Source organism: Panthera leo, chromosome D2 (assembly GCF_018350215.1).
Source record: "Panthera leo isolate Ple1 chromosome D2, P.leo_Ple1_pat1.1, whole genome shotgun sequence".
Classification (NCBI taxonomy): Eukaryota; Metazoa; Chordata; class Mammalia; order Carnivora; family Felidae; genus Panthera; species Panthera leo.
In genome coordinates, this window is record NC_056689.1 from 25517761 (window position 1) to 25540333 (window position 22573).

Sequence of the window (22573 nt, forward strand, 5' to 3'; positions counted from 1 at the left end):
GAAATGTGCATGTGAAAGTGCTTTACAAAGTGTTTAAATAAAAGCCAACCTCGGTAACAGGTTACATTCATGTCCCTGCAAGAGTGGATCATAATAGAAAAGGATGTAGATGCTGAAGACTTATTTTAAAGCCTAAGATTAAATTAGATTGACCATCCATCTGGGTTTTCCCAGGACTTAAGGGTTTCCTGGGATGTGGGCCTTTGTGTGGACAAACTGATCTGCTGTGGTCACATTATTCACTGGGCTCTGCACCAGTCAAGCCACTGTAAAAATTTATTGCCACTTTCATGGTCCATAAATACAAGGTATTAAGGTAAAGTAACAAACCCAGAGGGGTCTGAAATGTAAGTAGAAACATGAGGAGTACAGAAACCCTGACAAGCCAAGAAGGATAGAAAGAGTCATACATCAGAGTGTGTTTGTGGAGAAGGTTCAGGTAATGAGGACATCATAACTAGCTTTAAACATTTTTTCAGTTATGCAAGACGAATAGATTCTAATGCTCTGCTGCATGGCATAGTGCCTCCAGTGAACAATTAACTACTGTACACTTAATACTTTTTTGAGGGTAGACATCATGTTAAGGGTTCTCACCACCAAAAAACAAAAATCAAAAAAGCCAAAAAAAAAAAAAAAAAAGCAAACCACCCCAAAGCCCAAACAGGCATGCTAATAATGACTATGTGCCAGACGCTCTACTAAGCCATAAGAATGCAAAACGTAGAGGAGTCATTCACTGCCTGAATACATCTCTGAATCCATCTAGTTTCTTCCTTCCTATTCCATCTTAGTAGAGGGAAGAATTCTCTCTAATTTTCCCCTCCTTCTGCCTGGTGTCCAAATATTCAAGTATTACAAGACATGAATCATACAGCAACTGGAGTATGTATTTAAAGGGCTAATCCAATTCTTTCATTCCTTGTTTAATCTTGCTAATAGAAGGGATGCATTGTTATTAAAGATGATCAAAATAGGAGCCTAGACATGACCTAAATATCCCTGGCCCATTGGTACCTCCTGGCCTCATTTTCATGGATCCCATACCACCTGCTCATTGCAATCATTAATTACTCATTCAGTTCCTCAGACACTATTGCCCACTTACCTTCCTCGGGACCTTTGCACAGACTGTTTCCTCTGCCAGGATCACTCTCATCACTGCTTGCCTGTCCTACTCACAATTCAACCTAATGTCAACATAAATATGACTGCTCATTGGTAATGGGGCGACACTGGAGTAGCCTCCTCTTTATATCTTCTCATTAGCCCTAGTTTCTCCTATATAGTGCTTATTTTGACCCTAGTTTAATAATTATTTGTGTAATTATTCAGTTAAAGCCCACAACACGGTGCCAAGCATCCTAACATCAACCACATCTGCCTTCTATCTACTGTTGTGTGTTCCTATATCCCTATGTCCTAGGATAATTCTTGGCACATACTAGACATTCAGCAAATATTTAAGTGAACAAATAAACAAATGAATAAGTGAATGAGTAAATGAAGAAATCAAAGAAAAAGTTCTAGGAGCCCACAATCCATTAGAGAAATCTCATGTAAAATGTTTACATGCCTGACATACTAATATATATTATTATTTTTTTTTATTTCCCACTAAGTTCCAGTGAGGCAGATAAGGCAGGGATATAATCTGCATTTGACAGAAGAGGAACCTGAGACCCGTAAAAGTCAAAGTAGTGACACCAGGGTCATGTAAAAATAAAAGCAAACCTCTGCTCAAACTGAGATCTGATTTCAAACCTTATGCTTTTCCTTTGCTTTGTATTGTCTCTTTTTAGGTGAGAGAAAAAGGCAGAAAACAAACTAATAAGTGAACAAAGACCCTGGGTAACTCTTTAGTTCTAGATACACATCAGAAAGTGACTATGCCATAAATCTTCCCGCCTCCTACATCAAGTTATCTGAGAGCTGCTCTTCTAGAAATAGCACCTGCTGAGATGTGAGTGATCTGTGTTACTGGAGAGCTGCCTGAGGGGTCATGTGCATGGCTGCAAATTGAATCTCCATATCCCTGATGCTGACAGCAGGTCTCACTCTCTCCAGTGCACATTAACACGGAACAACTGGCCAGTTATCAAACTTGCAAATCTTCAAAAGGGAAATTACTAAGCAAAATAAGGCAGTCAGAGAAAGATAAATATCATATAATTTCACTCATATGTGGAATTTAAGAACAAAACAGATGAACACAGGGGAAGGTCCAGAAAAATAAGATAAAAACAGAGAGGGAAGAAAACCATAAGAGGCTCTTAAATATAGACAACAAACTGAAGAGTGCTGGAGGGGAGGTGGGGGGGATGGGCTAAATGAGTGATGGGCATTAAGGAGGGCATTTGCTGGAATAAGCATGGGATGTTATATAGAAGTGATGAATCACTGGGTTCTATTCCTGAAACCATTACTGCACTGTATGTTAACTAGCTTGGATTTAAATAAAATTAAATAAAGAGCGAGAGAATTTATTTATGTTCAACCATTCTCCATATATAGAGGAACAAAATCTCCTAGAACTGGACCAAGGAATTTATATAATATTCTCACATACTCCAGAAGATTTTGATGATCAGTCAAGTTTGGAAATTTGATGTTCACTCCTTTGATCATTACAATCCTGTGACTTAAGTTTAGATAATAAATGAGAAAGACAATGTGATTTGCCCATGTTAATACAACTAGTAAGTACTGCAGCAAGGACCCCGAACTCAGGTGTTCCAGCTCCTAGCAGCTGACATACTGCATTATGACACACTCTAGTTTTTAATTTTTTAAGTTTATTTATTTACTTTAAGAGACAGAGAGAAGTGAGGAGGGGCAGAGAGAGAGAGAAAGAGAGAGAGAGAAAGAGAGAGGAAATCCCAAGCAGGCTCCCCACTGTCCGCGCAGCACCTGATGCAGGACTAGCGCTCACTAACCATGAGATCATGACCTGAGCCACCAAGAGTCCGACGCTTAACCGACTGGGCCACCCAGGCTCCCTCGACACACTCTAGTTTTTAAAAGAAATGCTGTATCGTATAGGAAAGGGCTATGAAGAAATTTCAACGAAAGGAGCTAAAAAGAGGGTGTTATTTAGGTTAAAATGTTCAGCCAGATTCTCTCATGTGTTAGAAAGTTAGTTTTAAAAAGGTCCAAGGCAGTGGTCCTCCAACTCCATCATGGGTAAGGCTCATTTGGGGCCCTGCCACTGGAAATTCTGATTCAGTGGGGCCTTGGGATTCTGTACCTTGCAAAAGCCCCAGGGGTGATTCTCATGTGCATAGTTAGGCTTTGGTGAACATTGCTCAAAACTCCCTTCTAGTCTCAGACTATGATGATTATTTGCCTCTAAAGTGGTGGTTCTCAGCCTTGATTACACATTATAACCACTTAGGGAATTAAAAAAAAATATCGATGTTGAAGCCACATGCTAAGAGATTCTGATTTAATTTGACTGGGATGAAACCTACTTAACAGTATTTTGGTAAAGCTTTTTAGGTGATTCAAATGCGAAGCAAGGGCTTTAGAAGACAGATCAATTTTTGGAGTCACATGTATTAACTTTGCCTCCAGATTAAGGCAGGAAGTAAATTGAAGGAATTCTGATTGCTTTTCTGCTTTCTAGGCATAAACAAAATTATAAGGTATTTTGCAAAGATAATAGCACTCTATGGTGACAATATGCTAACAGTTGTGTGCTTGAAGATTAACATATAATCCACTACTTGAGAGACTTTTTTTTTAATGAAACAATTATGGAGACCACTTTCAAGAGATGTGGAAAAGCAAGCCCCAGCACATGGGATTAAACAACTAAAACTAAAGAAAAACCAGAAACCATTTCCAAATCAGCATCAGTTATATTCATTTGATTACGTTGATACGCGTTATTAATTTGGCTGTTTATATTTTAATTTAAAAAGCATACAGACGAATAGCTGTGTAACTTCTGGGAGGCAAAATTTCTTTTCACAACAATAAACAAAAGCAATAGCAATAACAACCACAAAAGAAGTTTAATTTCGGATCACAAGCCATTGCGTCTGATCAATTATGAATATTAAAACAAGATTGCTGACACTCAGTTCTTGTTGTTTAGTTTTAGTTGGAAAGAAAAACATTTTTCCCAGTCATAAAGTAACTTCTTCAAGACTACTCCTTCTAGAATCAGTGACTAAAATTATAAACATTTCTGAATATAAACTATGAAATAGAAACTATGCAAGAGCACAGAGTGCTAGAAATCAAGAGTACTGAAGGTTTCAGTTTCGGAATCATTATTTATTAGTCTTGTGATCTTGGTCAAGATTTCTTCTTCTCTTTCCCCTCCCCCTCCTCCTTCCCCCTCTTCCTCCCCCCTCCTCCTCCACCTCCCCCATCCTTTTCCCTCTCCTCCTTCCCTTCCTCCTTTTTTTCCTCCTCCTCCTCCTCTTCCTCCTCCTTCTGCTTCCTCTTCCTCTTCCCTTCTTCTTCTTCTTTTTCTTCTTCTTCTTCTTCTCTCTGCTTCTCCTCCTATTCCTCCTCCTTCCTCTTCCTCTCCTTCTCCTCCTCCTCCTCCTTCCTCTTTCTCTTCCTCTCCTTCTCCTCCTCTTCCACCTCTCCTTTTTCTTCTTCTTCCTCCCCTCCCCCCATCCTTCTCCTCCTCTTTCTCCTTCTCATTCATTTGGTAAAGAAAAGGGTGGAATTAAATCTCTATTTTCAGGACACTGCAAGATATGAGATTCCATATAGAAATAAGATACCTATTGAGAAGAGAAGCTTCATACAGTATGTACAGTTTGGAACTGTTCAAGTATAGTTTCTTTGTAGAAAGTGCTGCAATAACAAAACGTATTTAAAAAGAGTTCTTAGTAGAGAAACAGTAAGACAAACATACCATAGTACACAACAAACAATTCTATGCCTCAGTAATACAATCTAAAAGTTGCAGGTCCCAGGAGTGCCATCTTGAACTTGGAACATATAGCCTTCAGAAGTAGTGTCCGGCACAACATTCTGACCTTCCTCTTCCTCTACAGAGAACTATTTGTCAATCAAGTTTCATGAAACTTGGTACACAGATTCATTTTCATGATTTTGTACAGCTTCACTTTTGTCCAAACCTCCACATTTTTCAATCATTATACTAAGTTTCTCAGTTTCACCTAGTTTCCCAGAAACCTGAAGTGTGGGGGATAAGCTTAGGAATCCCCCTGGCTTACACCAGTGGGTTAACAAGGCATAAAGAAATACAAAGTCATAAAATGCTCACACCCGAGTTTGGGTAAACCAGATTGTCACCCCAAGAATAGGAGGGTTCAAAGGCACCCTGAGAATAAGGAAGCACAAAGGTGCCAGGAATAGGAAGGTACAAAGGCACCCCAACATAGAGAGGAGGTGCAGAACCCCCAGAATAGAGAGGGAGAGGCAAAGTCCTAAAATAGGAACAGGTAGAAAGGTGACCAATACATAGGTATATGAAATAAACAAGATTAGATACTCAAGGTGGAAGCACTGCCAATTTAGTACTATAGCTGAAAACCTGCTTTCACGGGAGAATAGGGCCAGGTTAGGTAAACTGGTGAATTGGACTATGGACCGCTGTGCTGCAGGCAAAGCAGCCCAGGGAAGAGATGGTTAACAAAAGAAAAGGTGCCTTATTAACCCTGAGGTTATTCCCCCTACCTGTCTCATCCCCTAGGCTAAGATAAACAGAGGTGCGGCCTCATGTCCACTGTAAACAACCTTCCTCCCAACTGTCCGGTGCCCGGATTTTGTGTTATATTGACCTAAACCCCTAACCACAAATATCCTCAAGACCCCCTTTCCCTCACATTCACAAGTTAATGTTCACAGACTCATTGTCCCTTTGTGCATATCCATCGCCATGTTTATAAGCCTTCTGATCCTGATAAAAATGGGGTAAGAACCCTTATTCGGGGCTCTTGTCTTTTCCTGGACATTAGCCATCTCTTGCTTTCCATCCTGCATCCTGCTCTTTTGCTAGACAAGAGAGAACTTTAGACCCAGAGTCTATGGCACTGAAGTATGTTTGAAATTGCATCCAGAAAAACAGAATACTTTTGGTATTTGTTACAGTTAAAAGGTTCATCAATGGTTATGTCACCATGAATGAGGTTTACAATCTGTTCAATGCTTCTGCCACTTGTATAGTTAGTCAAAGCCCATACAGTTCCTTTTGTGTCTTAAAATCTGCCTTAGAGAGAACACCAATGAAGAATGGGACTAATCCATGATTCACAACCTGCTCTATCTGGTCCTGACAACCACCTGTGATGATTGATATTGTCCACATAACTTCCTTCTGAATATTAGTTTTGGGACTCATTAATAGACTTGGAAAGACAACAAGTGCTCCTGCATCTATTACACCCTGAGTCTGTTCATGTGTCCCCGTGACAATATTTCCTGTGGTTCTTAGTGCAGGAGTCACAGTGGGCAATGCAGTAGCTCCTAGAAATTTCACAGTTGTGGCACAACACCTGTTTGCACAAGCATTTCAATCCATTAATTTGGATCACCAGTAAGGTAGGAAATGGCCCAGCAGGTTATCTGCTAATAACTACTTCTGGGTCATCATGACGCAGAAGACAAACTAAGATAGGGAGAATCTGCTCAATAGCATCTAACAGGGGTGCAGGATTTTTGTTGTGACAAATGTTTGGAAGTGCCCAAAGAGCTAATTAAGTAACCACATGCTGAAGATAACATATTAGGAGCTGCAGGGAAAGCCAACAGCCATCCTTGGTAACCAAGTCTTGCAAAACAGAACCGTCACCTGTGAGGTTTCCTGGAGCCTAAACAGTTTGTTCACTGATGTAGGCATGAGGAGTTGCCCACAGAGAAATGAATGATGGGATAGCACCTCCATCTACCACAGCCTTGGTCTTTTCTGATGTCCTGGAAGCAATGTTAGTGAGGGCCCAGGCAGATTCAAACTGAATGGGACTACAGTCAATTCTGGGCAAAAAAGACACAAATTTTGGAATCAAACCAGCTCAGATTATGTTGTCTGTGGGGGATATTTTTCCCTAGAAAGCAAGTTCCAGCTTGAGTAGCCTAGGACTCGATTTCCAAATGGTTGTTCTTTATGCTTTTGACAATGTCATCAGTGTCATCAACAGACCAATTTACAGTGCCCTGGTTGTTGTGGTTTTCCTGCAGTGAAGTAGCATCATCAGGAAATGAGCTTACATCTCTCCTTTACAGTATTTCGTCATCCTTCTTACCTCGCCTCAGCCCCCGTTAACTTCTCCTCTGCACTGCCTCATGTCTGGACTGTCTTTCCCCTTGTTCTTGAATCTGTTAAAGCTAGCGGCTAGTGAATTAGCATTCTCATTGGTGGACGTGGTTATGAGACAAAGGGAGAAAGCTGTATGGCATGGTGCGCTCAGGCTTCCACGGGAGATGGGGTGGGATGGGCAGGCTACAGGTCAGCTGCCCTCAAAACATCCACCCCAGCTCACTCAAAGACCGTGTTGGTCAAGATTTTTTACCAAAATTTAGGGAACATAGTAGTACTCATTCCTGATATATAATCAGGATATATATGTATATACTTATACATATATATATATATATATGTATATATATATATATATATACACACACACACATATATATATATATATATATATATATATATATATATATATATAATCAGGCTATCTATATAACATATATTATTTATTTTTAAATGTTTTTTTAAAATTTATTTTAAGAGGGAGAGAGAGTGCAAGCAGGGGAGGGGCAGAGAGAGAGGGAGAGAGAGAGAATCCCAAGCAGGCTCCAGGCTGTCAGAGCAGAGCCCAGTGCAAGTCTCGATCGCACCAACCGTGAAATCATGACCTGAGCCAAAACCAAATGTCTGACGCTCAAACCACTGGGCCTCCCAGGCACCCCATATACATTTATTTTTAATGAAGTGAGATATGTGTCTGTGGACATCTTACAAACTGCAGTATATTCAATCTCAATGTGCTTTGTGAAATACTAGGTGAAGGTCAGATAGGTTGGGAAAACAATACATACTTTATTCCTGTTTTAGAGATTTATAATTGATATCTGTAAATTCAAATAACCAAGAAGTGCCTATCAAAACACTTGCTCAACTTTGTTTAACCAGTTTCCAAAACGATCCATTCTTACTTTTTATGTCTGTCAATATACAGAAGTAGGTTTCTTTAGAACAAACTGGATTAGATTACCCTCAGAAATCTATAAGACAGTGGTGATCTTTTAAAAAAATATTAAAGAGTCACTGAAAATGAGGGAGGGAGATTCCTGTAGTTAGGTTGATTTGAGAGAACTTATAGATGTAGGCCTTGAAGTATACTATTTAATAATGAAATTATTTATTGAGTAGCTACAAATATTTATTGAATATATACAAGGTGGGGGAAGGCATCAGGCTTTGTGTGGTTACTATATTAATCTCATTGAATTTAGGAACTAGAGGGTGAGATAAGACATACACGTAATGCAAAGTGGCACCATAAAAAATTAAAATACAGTGGTAAATAAGTTGGTGGAATTTTAGGAGCAAAGTTGCATGTGCAAACACAAAGTATCTATTTAGACATTAGATTGTCCTGAGATGGGGCGCCTGGGTGGCTCAGTCAGTTGAGCGACCGACTTCGGCTCAGGTCATGATCTCACGGTTTGTGAGTTCGAGCCCGGCGTCGGGCTCTGTGCTGACAGCTCGGAGCCTGGAGCCTGCTTCGGATTCTGTGTCTCCCTCTCTGTCTGCCCCTCCCCCACTCATACTCTGTCTCTATCTCAGAAATAAATAAAATTTAAAAAAAGTAAATTGTCCTGAGAACTTCTACTTTATTTCTTTAAATTAGATTTATTAGTTTATTAAACTATGTCTGAGACAGGACGCTCTGGTAATTGGCTATACTGAACAAGCATGCCCTATATTTGAAGTATGTCCTTGTCCTTAGTATCAGGCTTATAAAACACCCAAGGAAATATCTATAGGGGACAAAATTCATGCATTTCTTATTAGTTATCATTATTATTTAGATAATAGAATACTGGACCATGTTTCCACATTTATTCTGAGATCTCTACTTTTTTCAGATATAAATATCTTCTTTACTCACTAAAAGTATGTAAGATAAAAATGTAGTATAATATAGTATTTATCATGTACTTAGAAAATTAACCTAAAACAACCTTTTTGGAACACATTTTTTAAATGTTTCAAAAGTTACTTGAGTCTACATTCCACACTCAAGTCACTCCTGAAAACTCTCTATATCTATTTTTACCCTTAGTATCTAATCTCCAGTCTACTTCCCAGTAGACAATATGGATGGAGGAACTTGTTAAATTTTCAAACATGGGTACAGATTATCATTATCATAACGTCTTATTACACACTTTTACAGAAAGCTTTTGGATAGTATGATTTTTTCTCATCTTGGACCCATCAAATCTCTTCTCTCCCTTTAAAAGTCAGGACACCAAGGACGGTAATCTTTTATATAAAGTATCAACCAGGCTGGTACGTATAGTTCTGATTCTGTTCTTCTGAACTTAATAAAACTCTTGCTCTGAAGGTGTTCTAGCCCAGGTTGCTACAGCCAAGTACTATAGGCCAGGTGGCTTATGAACAACAGAAATATAGTTCTTACGGTCCTCAAGACTGGAAGTCTGTGATCAGGCTGCTGGCATGGTTGTGTTCTGGTGAAGTCCCACCTCTGGTTGCAGAAGGATATTTCCTCATTGTGTCCTCACATAACAGAGAGAGAGTAAGAGAGCTCTCTGGGGTCTCTAATAGGGGCACTGATCCCATTCATGAAGTCTACACCCTCATGACTTACTAACCTTCCAAAGGACCTACCTCCTACTGACATCACATAGGGGTTAAGATTTCAACATAGGAATTATGGGGGACGATGATAGAAGGCTATTGAGTGAATGAGCACTGGAGCTATGGAGTCAGAATATCTGGGTTCTAGTCACAGTTACTATGTGTGATCTAGAATAACGGTTGCACCTGATTAAATTTCTGGTCATCCATCCTCGGTCTCCAAAATATGCCCCCCTTACGTATTGGGCAAACTTAAAAATTAAATATTATAATAACATAACACTTGAATTTTAAAGTAGAATGTGACACTAATCTGTGTCTTCTACATGATTGTGGTATTGTTTTTGCATTATTTTTGATAGGGAAAGAGAACGATCCAAGGACTTCACTTGGATATTTGTATTGCAATAGGTAGATTATCAATGAGGTAATGCTAGCTGCTACAGTACACAAATTACAAATCTTACAGTTTTACACAGTAAATGTTTATTTTCACACATGCCACAGTGCAGGGTGGGTGTTAGTAGTCAGATGGCTTCCCCTTAAGAGACCTTAGAATCTGGACATTTTCCTCCCTATGACTCGACTCTCTTTTATTTTTTAAATAAAGTTTATTTATTTGTTTTGAGAGAGAGAGAGAGAGAGAGAGAGAGAGAGAATGATCAGGGGAGGGGCAGAGAGAGAATCCCAAGAAGGCTTTAAGCTGTCAGCACAGAGTCTGATGTGGGGTTTGAACTCACAAACTCTGAGATCATGACCTGAGCTGAAATCAAGAGTGGGCGTTCAACTGACTGAGACACCCAGGTAGCCCTTGACTTTTTTTTTTTTAGATTCTCTTTTGACTAGCTTGGATTTTGAGAAAGAAAAAGAAAAGAGGATTATACCAGAGGGTTTTATGGCTCAGGACTTGAAATAAAATACTCACATTTTCTTGGCCAGAACTCAGTTACATGGCCAAAATTGCCTGCAAGAGAAATATAGTCCAGCCATGTACTCAGGAATTAAAAGGGAACTCAAACTAGAACAAAAAAGTAGGAAATAAACTGGGGTTCCAGTAGGGCTATCAAAGAGATTCAGAAGCCAAATGTCCATTTTTCAGCTGATTCAAGTTAGTTTCAACTGGCGACAGTGTGTTAGCACTGAACCATATTCAACAGTCTCTGATGTATGTGCGTGTGGGTCTTTCCATTTCCTGAGTGTGAAGGAATCTTGTTAATAGTTGCACATCACTTTGGGACATATAGAGCAGAGATTCAGCATGTGCCCACATTTTGAGTATATCATTGATATTCCAAGATTCTTCCTGAAACGATTTGTTATTTCAGGGGCCTAAGTCTATTAACAGTTTCAGATCAAAGACTTTGATGAAGGTCTGTTGTGGTTCCTGCTGCCCAGATCTGGGTGTATGAAAAGTTACTTATCTGTTTCATTCCTAGGGACCCCATGGTTGATCCACCATGGCCAGAGATCCCTGTGGGTCAGATGATTCTCTTTTCCATGCTGTCCCTACTCTTATTACAGTAATAATGCCCATTATATCTCTGGCAATTAAGTGCTTGTCCTTGGTCTCTGACACTTTTGGATCTGCTCATTCCCAATGAAGTCAGGAAACTGTTTCCAAATAAGCATTTCCTTCTAATACTCCTGGCCCACAAGGTCTCCCATGTAAATGCTTTTGAAAGGTGTTCTTTGGCAGAGTGTGGATGACTGGGGTACACTATGGGGGTGTTTGAGGTGCTGGACTCTTCTGTTTCTTGTCCTGGGGGGTGATCATAAATGTGTTTTGTTTGTGTTCACTAGCACTCATTGCCTCCACAGTCTCTGATGCCTTTAAAAGCATGCATTTTGAAATCTGTTGAGCATTTTGTTTAGCTGTTCAATGGAGCATATTTTGGTGCAAGGTGACTACAACTACAATTGTCCACTAAAAACATAAACTTTGCTCTTAGCTCTATAGAAAGTAATGATCCAAAATAATTTATCTTTGTACCTGAAAAAAAAAATGGTTTCTTTTACCGAGTAGCAATAGTTTAAACTCCTAAGAGGCCCTTCCGGTGAACTCTCCATTACCCTCATCACTCTCTAAAGCCTTACCTTGTTTTATTATTATTTTTTTCAATAGCATTTTCACTGTCTTACAAAATTTATGTTTAGGTTTTTCTCTATTTTCCTCTAGATTATAAGCTGCAGTAGAAGAGACAAATATTTTATTTTGCTGAGTGCCTTATTCCCAGCATCTAGACCAGTCCCTGGTTTATGGCAGGCACTCCATAAATATGAAATGAATGAAGCAATGTTGTTAGTTGTGTGTATATAAATTAAAATTTCCTATCACTCACAGGAAAGAATAATAATCTATTTGCTAGGATTCTACATTTTAATTTCAATTTAACCTTTTAAATTAATTATTATTAGTAAATTAAATGTTTATGTTTGCTTGAATTTCACATATCATATATTCCCTGTACTGACATTGGTTAAATCAAAACAATACTAATAACATATCCTAACTGTAAATTATTAGCCAGCATGTTGTCACAATGGTATGATTTGGGGTCTTCACATGTTGCAGGGTAACTTCTCCCTCTTCTGAAAAGCTGTATTTTTTTCCTCACGAACTACTGATTTATTTGCCATGTATCAAATAGTCTGAAGTGTGCTTTGATTGTCTTGTAGAGTCATGTCTCTTAAAAGATTGTTTTAAAAACACAAATTGGGGCGCCTGGGTGGCTCAGTCAGTTAAGCGGCCGACTTCAGCTCAGGTCATGATCTTGCGGTCCGTGAGTTCAAGCCCCGCGTCGGGCTCTGTGCTGACAGCCCAGAGCCTGGAGCCTGTTTCAGATTCTGTGTCTCCCTCTCTCTGACCCTCCCCCATTCATGCTCTGTCTCTCTCTGTCTCAAAAATAAAATAAATGTTAAAAAAAATTTAAAAAAATAAAAAAATAAAAACACAAATTTGTTCTAATGTGATTGATGTATTAGGGAATAATCGGAGTTTAACACGAATGTTGTATTTTCTTTTGTATGATTTCTTAGATGAATTCAGAAAACCACACCCAGTTGAACCAAGCTGGATAGGAATACACAAAGTGTAGGCACACACGCACACACACACACACACACACACACACACACACACAGACACACACACTCACTCCTGAAACACCCACACTGGATACCTCAGGTCACCATGTGTGTCATCTGCTGTTACAACTTCCCAGGCGATTGAAGATAACCTTCAGTCCACCATTTCACACCAACTCACGAGCTGACACCCATTCAATGCCCACTTCCACAAGCAAATTTCAGGTTTTTTGGGTCAAATGCCATATTCACTGTAATATACATATATATGTATATGCTTATGTAACATACAAGATATATATATATATATATATACATACACATATATATTAAGTATATATTCTTGTATACTTAATATATACAATATAATAAGTATATATTATATTATATATTAATATTAAGTGTATATATGCTACTTAAAATGTATAAATGATAATAGTTTTCTATTAGGTTCTTACCCTTTTTTAATGTGTTACTGACACTTTACATTTTGCGTGTTGTCCTTTCACCTTATTTTCCCTCATAAATCCTGTGGGGTTTATTGTGCAAATTTCGCACAGCGTGATGCTTTTTCTGAAATGTGTGTGTCACATTAAAATAAAATCGACTGTATTATAATTGCTCTATCATCTGTGTTGTCCGAGTCCTTTAGCAACCCTGGTTGGGTTCCCCAAAAGTAGACACTGAGGTGTAGCTGGGCTGCAACATGTTTCTGGGGATCGACATCTGGGAAAGGAAGTATGGAGTAGCAGTAATGGGCTAAGGAGGCAGACACACTGTGGTGTAGGCTTTATATATATATATATGTATATATATACACACATATATATGTATATATATATATATACATACACATTTATATGTATATATACATATATGTATATATATTCATGTATATATACATATATGTATATATATTCATGTATATATACACACATATATGTATATAAAATACATATAATAAAATATAATACATTAATATATAATGTAATGACATATAAATATATATATATAATATATTTAATGTTTTATTTATTTTGGAGAGAGAGAGAGAGAGAGAGAGACAGAGTGCAAGTGAGGGAGGGGCAGAGAGAGAGTGAGACACAGAATCTGAAGCAAGCTCCAGGCTCTGAGCCACCAGCGCAGAGCCTGATGCGGGACTTGAACTCCCGGACCATGAAATCATGACCTGAGCCACAGTTGGACGCTCAACCGACTGAGGAGCCACCCAGGCAGTCCTGTGGGATAGGCTTAACAAAGCCACAGGAAATAATTTTTAAAGGAATAGTGCTTGTCAGAGAGTATGTCCTCTGTTGAACAGAAATGGCCAAGCCTTTGTGCTCCTCTGGCTTTACTCAGTTACCAGATATGGATGTGGTTGGAAGGCTGAGGCTCAGGTAGGGGGCGCTCTCTGCAGCTGAGCCGTATCCTAAAGAAGCTGATACCTGTGAATTGTCTGCAAACCAAAGACCCTAGAGTTGAACACTAAAACCTTTCTTAAAAAGGAATGCCGCTTCAATTTATCATGATATGGGTATTTCTGGGGTAATCTCATGCTATATTTTACATAGTTTAGAAAAACTCTTAATTTTGAAATAATGTTTGCACAAATAGTACAGATAAGTCCTAAGTACCCTTTATTCACCTTCCTCTCATGTTAATAGCTTATGTAACTCCAGTACAATGATCTCAACCAGGAAATTAATACGGATGCAATACTATTAACTAAATACAGGCCTTTTTCAAATTTTACCAGTTCCATTAATTTTCTTTTTCTGGACAGAATCCAATTTGGGATCGCACATTATATTTACTTGTAATGAATTATGCTTTAATTTTTACGTATGTATCCTTCTGTGTGAAATATTTAAAGGCAAATACTCCATACAAAATATCCGAAATACTTAGCAAAGTGTTTGGTAATATAATTATTAAATGAATAATTGTGGGATGAATAGACTCTGCAAATTTTTCAAAAACAGATCTTCATTTAATTTTAATTTCTGGCATTATGACCACACTTGGCCTTCAGTTTGTTTGTTTAGTAATTTCTTTAGCAATGAATGAAATTGAACTTTACATATTGGGTACCTCTCATGGCATAAATGATATAAATTAAACAGAAAAGGGAGCCAGTTCTTTTCTTATCACTTTTAAAAAATATGTTGCAAAAAAAAAAATAAAAAATAAAAAATAAAAAATATGTTGCATGTGATTTGAAGAAATAATATGAATACAAGAGAAGAGAGAAGAAAGCATCAAAAATATTTAGGGAGATGGTATTGAATCTCATTTTGAAATGCGTGATGGGCATGGGTTAATTAGAGTCAAGAGAAGGAGGGGAGTTTTGCAGAGGATGGTGATGTATAAAGCCACCGAAATATAAGCCTGGAACCTGGACACAAAAGAAGATAAAACAGCAGGGTGTTTTGTTTGTTTGTTTGTTTTTGTTTTTTGTTTTTGTTGTTGTTGTTGTTGTTCCGAAATCAAAAGGCAGAGAAAATTTACGAAAACCCTTATCCATTTTCTGAGTGCTAACTAGATAGAACTTTTGAATGATGAATTTCTTTTTTGATCTTGTGTGGATTTCGCATGACAGAAGCTTGCGGCCTGTTTGCATTCATTCATTCACACTTTGAATGGCTAAGAAGTCCATAATCCTATAAATAAATTACTCACTGGGGTAAAAGGAAATGGATTTGGATGTAATAATTCAGAGTGAAATACAGATTTTCTTCTTAATCATGTGGCTATTATAGGAAAATATACAAGCAATCTTTAAAATCTATAGGATAAAGCACAATTTGCTTGGCTAATTAGCTTGGTTTATTAATTTGCTTGGTTTACGAGAAATGTATGAATTGCATCTTCATTTGTTGATTTGTAGTATCAGTTATTCATTGATAGGATATACTCATGACGCCATCACTTTTGAGGGAGCACAATTATCAATTAGTCTCTTTTTATTTTACCAAGCACATCACAATATTTTTATTTTTACATTGGATTGCACAATTTCTTACATGGTGGATGGCTAAGTACATACTTCTCTGATAACTCTCAAAATTTTGGATTCTGTTTCTAAATGTCTGGAAAGCCTTGTTTCCTTCTGAAGTGTGAGGCTCTAAATGGAGTGAGATTTTAACTTAGGCTTGGTGTTATCTTGGGTGAAAGGGATTAGCACACAGTGCTGCAGAGAGCCGCTGAGTACTCAGAGAAGCTACATTTCTTCTCCTGAGACTTTAATTCTCTTTCAAACAATCAACTGAAAAAGCAACTGCCAGAGACTAACCAGCATATATTCAGTTTTTTTTTTCTTTTTTTGCCTTAGATTTTGAAATCCAAAAGCACAGCTTGTAAAAAAAAAAAGCCAGATAATGCTAGGATGTCTGTCGCATTTAAAAATTAGATCAGAAGTTCTTCGTATTTTTAATAATGGAACTAGTTTTGGTACTAGAAAGCTCTCTGAAAAGGCTGTTTTTTTAATGGTAATATTTATGAAAAGAGTTTAGATGCATATGAGGTTGTGTTACAATTGTCTTTGCTTGCATTAAAATATTTTCTTTTTTTTTTCCTTTTTTTTTTATTTATTTTTATTTTTTTATTTTTTAATATATGATATTTACTGTCAAATTGGTTTCCATACAACACCCAGTGCTCATCCCAAAAGGTGCCCTCCTCAATACCCATCACCCACCCTGCCCTCCCTTCCACCCTGCCCTCCCTCCCACCCCCCATCAACCCTCAGTTTGTTCTCAGTTGCATTAAAATATTTTCAAATGTGCCTGAGTTTGGAAGAAATGTTCTTCGTCACAGGTATCGGTTGTATGGCTTCTTAATGTAACCATCCATAGTTGGTCTGAGGATGCCTTCCAACATATAAATGAACCTCCTCATCATGTCTTCCAAAACGTGTTCCTCCCTTCCTGTCTTCTTCGTTTTTACTAATGGCATCATGGTCTGCAGTTGTTCAGATCAAACCACGGTGCCGGTTATCTCCACGTGGGGCCACACTAGATAACTTGCATCCCACACTTGTGCCTGACAGTGCAGTGATCACTCTGCACTGTAATGCTCTGTTGAAGAGTCTCTTTCCTGCAGAAGATTGTGTGTCTCTCTCCTCATGCTAGATATTAGATCACTGTATGGCAAGAAATGGACAAGAAGCATCCGAAGGACAAGTGCAGGGTGAAAGAAATGAGTGATGTGTTTCTGTCTCTCGTATCTAATTATCCTCCAAGGTCTATTGATTTTAGTTTTGAAATACTTCTCTTATCCATCACAACCCCTTCATGTCTAGTCCATAAAGCTCACGGTCTTCTTAAGCAATTACTTGGACATTTGCATGAGACTGATGTTACTTTCATCTCTGTCCCTGATCCCTTCTCTATTAACCTCTTTCATATTGCCCTCAGTGCACTCTTCCTAAGAGATGTCTTTGAGGTTGTTATTCCTTTGCCCAGTACCCTCCCTGACCCTAACTATATGCAGGACAATGTATACAACTCTCCGGTATAGTTAGCATGTTATCCAAAGTCTGGTCTCAGAACAACCACCCTTCTTTTCACCGTGTCCACTCATGCATATGATATTGCACCCCAAATCAGAACTTATTGTTAATTTCTTCCCCCTTGCTGTGTTTTTGATCTCTTGTTTACTGAAATATCTTCACCTTCGTCTCTACCTGTCCCGAGGCAATTTAGCCCAGGTATGTGTTACCTCTTGTATGATTAAGCATTTCTAAACAAATTGTCTCAAAGGAAAGCATTTTCTCCTCACTCTGTGATCTCATAAGACCTTGTCCATAATTCCTTTACTTCATTGCACCTTGTATTATCATTATTTGTATTTATGGATTGTTTCACTAGTTGGGCATAAGCAACTTAAGGCAGAAACCATGGCTTTTGGGGTACCTGGGTGGCTCAGTCGATTGAGCATCTGACTTTGGCTCGGGTCATGATCTTACAGTTTGTGAGTTCAAGCCCCGCATGGGTCTCTCTGCTGTCAGTGTGCAGAGCCTGCTTTGGGTCCTCTGTCCCCCTCTCTCTCTGCCCCTCCCCTGCTCTCTCCCTCTCTCTCAAAAATAAATAAACATTAAAAAAAAAAAAAGAAATCATGGTTTGCTATTGTGTGACTCTTCCACAACTTTGAGCATGATTCTTAAGAAGGCAGACAGAAAATGTTTGCTGACAGGATCTGGAACATGTGCAAGTTTCCATTATTACATTTTCTTAATATCACAGGCTTCATGTAGTGAACTACATAAAATGAAATGTGTGTAAGATGGGGTATTATTTAAAATACCAAATTTTCAATTATTTCCACTGTAAAAGGAATTATGAGTTTGCAAGTTAGGTAGAGTAAATGAAAAGTTAATAACATTGACCTAGTCAGAAAACAGGATCACATCATAGGGAAATGAATTTTGATTCTGCTTCAGGGACACATGGAAGGAACATAGGCTCTGGAGAAATCTGGGTTTAAAAAAAAAAAAAAACAAAACTCTTATTTTTTAGCCATATAAGCTTAAACCGTTTAACCTGGGTTTCCATTTCCTAACTTGCAAAATGGAGATAATTAATAGCAGTTGCCCTGTTTACATTCCTGGGTTTTTTTGTGTTTAAATGAAATAGTGAATTTCATAATATTTTGCTCTAAATTTGAGTACACATGGAAGTTATAATTTAAATTTTTTTTGCTCTTTAGGCTATCAGATAAAAAGCTATCAATAAATTAAAAGTTAAGAACAAGTACGTTTTTCTTGTAAATAAGAAATATGATATTATCCTTCCACATCTCATTCTTGATTTTACCATGTTTCTAGTTGTTAACATATTGAGAATTTCCCATTGTTTTGGTGTATAGCAGATACCCTTCAGATAATTGGTGTGACTGTTTAGTCAATTTATGTTATTGACATCCATTACTATTTAATCCAGTCATTGCAACACCTATAGGATCTATATGCTACTTCTCTATCAGTTAACCGAAGGATCTAGGGAGATGGTTACAGATGGTAATTGTTGGAGAAAAGAAATTGATCTGAAATAGGTTTAACTCCCTGCTACAATACTATAAAATCCATAGAAACATGAACTTAATATGCTTCCTGTCCCTGTTTTTCATCATTATTTTTTTCACTGCTGTGCCTGAAATAGAGAGGTTATCTATTTGTTGCATGCATGCAAGACATGAATGAATGAATGAATGAATGAATGAATGAATGAAATAACTGATTATTTGGTGATTGGCTTATATAATAATGTTAAGCTAGAGATGCCAGCATATGTCTCAAGCTTAAGTGAATATTTCCAAAATATTTAGGAGATAGGGCTCTATCTTATTTTTATGGCTAGGCCTATTGAACTATGGTACAAGGGACAGGCAGAAACCCTTCGAAAGTCAATCATGAAACTTGGAAGACTATCTTAACCAAGTTGCCCGTTCTGAAGTAGAGTTATACAAATGCCAAGGAGATTAATATTGGCCAAAGCAGACTTGAGTATAGGGGTGCATTATCATCAGGTTTGTGTCCATGAGCATTAGCTACAGCAGTTTCTATATCAAGCTTGCATCTGAGGGTATTGATGTGACTGGAGCCTTTTGAACATAACTTTACATCAGACATGTGTTCAATTATTATTATTATTATTATTATTATTATTATGTTTTTACTATATATTGCCTTTCTTGCTACATCCAGGTCCTCCCTGTTTCCAGCCTTTTGTACTAAATTTTCATTTGATATGATACATTTGCTCAATTGCTGAACTGGTTACAGCACCCTTATCAAATCTTTTTCCACTAGCGCAGACATTTCTACTGCTGTATTAATCATATAGGATAGCTTGTGATCCATGTTAATAATGATGACATGATTAATACTGGCTTACTTTTCTGAGCACTACTTACGATTTATCAGACACTGCTCTAAATATTTTAACATACTGTTTTTAATCTTCATAACTATTCCATGATTAGATAGTATTACAATTTCAATTTAGCCAACAAAAAAACTAAGGCAGGGAGAGGTTAATTGGCTTGCCAAAGTACCCACAGCTAGAAAATCTTGAAGCCATGCATTGATCTTAGGTAGCCTGGTTTAGGGCCAATGAGTTTAATCACTGTTACAACTGGGTATTGCTTATTACACACACTTCATGGGATTTAAAAAGAGTGTAGATAACATACTCTTAATGATCATAAGATGAAGATCATAACTAAATCAAAAAGGAAAGTTTATTCAGGCAGTAGGGATGAAGCGGAAAAGAGAATGAAAGTGATAAATTGAAGAGCTTTCTAAAATAAGAAATATGAGAAACTTCATACATTTATTCTCACACTTATATTGGACAGCTATCATACTTCAAGAACTATCCTTGGTACTAAGATTATATTCCTATCAGTGGCTGAATTGTATAAATGTAAATGCTAAAATATATTTCCTTAAAAATATGTTAATCTGCATAGACAGTACTTCTGACAGCTAAAATCGCTTATATCCTATGAAGATCTGTTTGAAGAGGTAGAACTTTTATGAGGTGGCCTTGTTTGTGACAACTCTGGATCATTCACCACTCACACCATAGACATGGTTCCCATAGGTCCAAGCCAATGGCTGGTAATGTTGGATGTTCTAGAGCCCATCCACTCCTGCTTGATGTGGGGGCTCTTCCAAAAACCAACCTGCGCTTGAGAACTCCCTTTTAGCTTGGCTGAGACTTTCTCGGAACTTCATTGCCTCCTGAAGCTTTCATACCTAATTTTTCCCTTTCTCTTTTCACAGATTTCAGCCCTGCATCTTGGCCTGGAGGCTCTGCTTACTGACTTCTGCCCCATCCCCCATCTCCTTCCGCCATTCCTCTCTTTTACTCTCTCTCTTTCGCTCTCTCCCTCATTCTCATCCTCCCATCCTCTCTCCCTCTGCTTCTTTCATTATCTCTTTCTTTTACTCACTCATTCAGTCACTCACTTATTCATTCCCTCATTCAGGCATGCCCATCATTAAATATCTGACCCTTCTGGTCCTATCATGGTGTCTATTTCTCAATGGCACTGAACTGTCCTACTAGATAAATTCATGAAGATTTTTGCCCTAGGAATTCCATGATATTTTGTATAATACTATTCATGTGCCACTTAATTCAACCAGAATTCCGACAAGCATATTTGAATGTATAAGATTACTAAACAGGCATTCATGGAGACATTATTTCCTTTAACTTTCTGTTTTAAGACAGTGAAATGTTATATTAAAAAGAAGAAATTGCCTTTAAATAAGTCTTTTTTTGTTACTTTTTCTTGACACCAAGACATTACCCAAGTCAGCAAAAATGTAAATATTTAAATTAAATTTAGGAAAAAATGTTTTTCTTTTTTTCCCAGAGCACAGCATACAGTTTATCTTAATACTAAGCATTACAGTGACAAAAAATACAGAAAGGAAAATTAGGGTGCCACTTAGTCTTTCACCATTTCTTCTTTAAAAACTCCATGATCGCCCTCAGTACTTCCTATTTATGTGTCTTATCCACTATCTAATTAATACCTGTTTAAAATGCACACCTGCAGGGGTGCCTGGGTAGCTCAGTTGGTTAAGCATCTGACTTCGGCTCAGGTCATGATCTCGGGTTTCGTGAGATCGAGCCCTGCATCGGGCTCTTATGCTGACAGTGCAGAGCCTGCTTGGGATTCTTTCTCTCTCTCTCTCTCTCTCTCTCTCTCTCTCTCTCTCTCTCTCTTGCTCTGCTCCTCCCCTGCTCTCTCTCAAAAATGAATAAATAAACATTGAAAAAAATGCACTCTTGCGGAACTTTGCCATCACTTTGGGGCTCTTAACTGTCTACTTCACCCTTTTTAATATGAAATTAAAACCACACAACTCTTGTAGTATATAAATGAAAACAACAGTAATAATCACTTTTAAGGTGAAATTTATGCCCTTTATTTGCTTAATATGCAAGAATTTTTTTTTCAGGAAGTGCTTCGTGTTCATCTGTGTTTAAGAAACAGACATAATTTGGAATAAGCTACACCCTTTTAATTTCTTGCTTTCTTCCAGTAACAAACCATAAAATGTCTTATCAAATTTCTCCTGCTATTTTGAACCCTGCTGGTTATTCCTACCAGGGTTGATCTCTTCTATAATTATAACCTTTATAAATGCAGGTGTAAGTGAGTCAGAAGCCATTGCTTGTTTATTTGTTTGTTTTGCAGAGTCTTGTGGGATTTTATTGATAAACAACATTAAGAATGCCATAGGAAGTTGAGAGAAAGAAGGAATTCAAGCCTGATTCAGTGAAAAAAATGTTAATCAGAAAGACTTTATAAGCTCCGAATGTGTACTAACTTTCCAAGCCTCCTCAGCAGTATAGCACTGGGGACACCCACAGCTGTACCATATGAGAAACTAACAGGGAATCATGGAATTTATTCAAAGGAGGAAAAACCACCAAAATAAAGTTCATCACTGATCAATAATCTCATACCTTTCACAGTCCAAATAAGCATCTCATTTTTGCAGATCTCAAGTTATCTAACTTTTATGTAGCAGAGAACCATAAAAAAACAACAGGCAAGGAGGATACACAAAGCTATTGACAAAATTATTAAACATTTAGCTATTATATTGGAAGAATCAAAACAATCTAGAGGAAATGTTGGCATACT

General features: G+C 37.7%; 1 pseudogene; it reads right to left on the reverse strand.

The window, feature by feature from the left end:
- Positions 1 to 4917: 4917 nt before the first annotated feature.
- On the reverse strand, positions 4918 to 9348 carry LOC122201800 (annotated as a pseudogene).
- Between the last annotated feature and the right edge of the window lie 13225 nt (positions 9349 to 22573).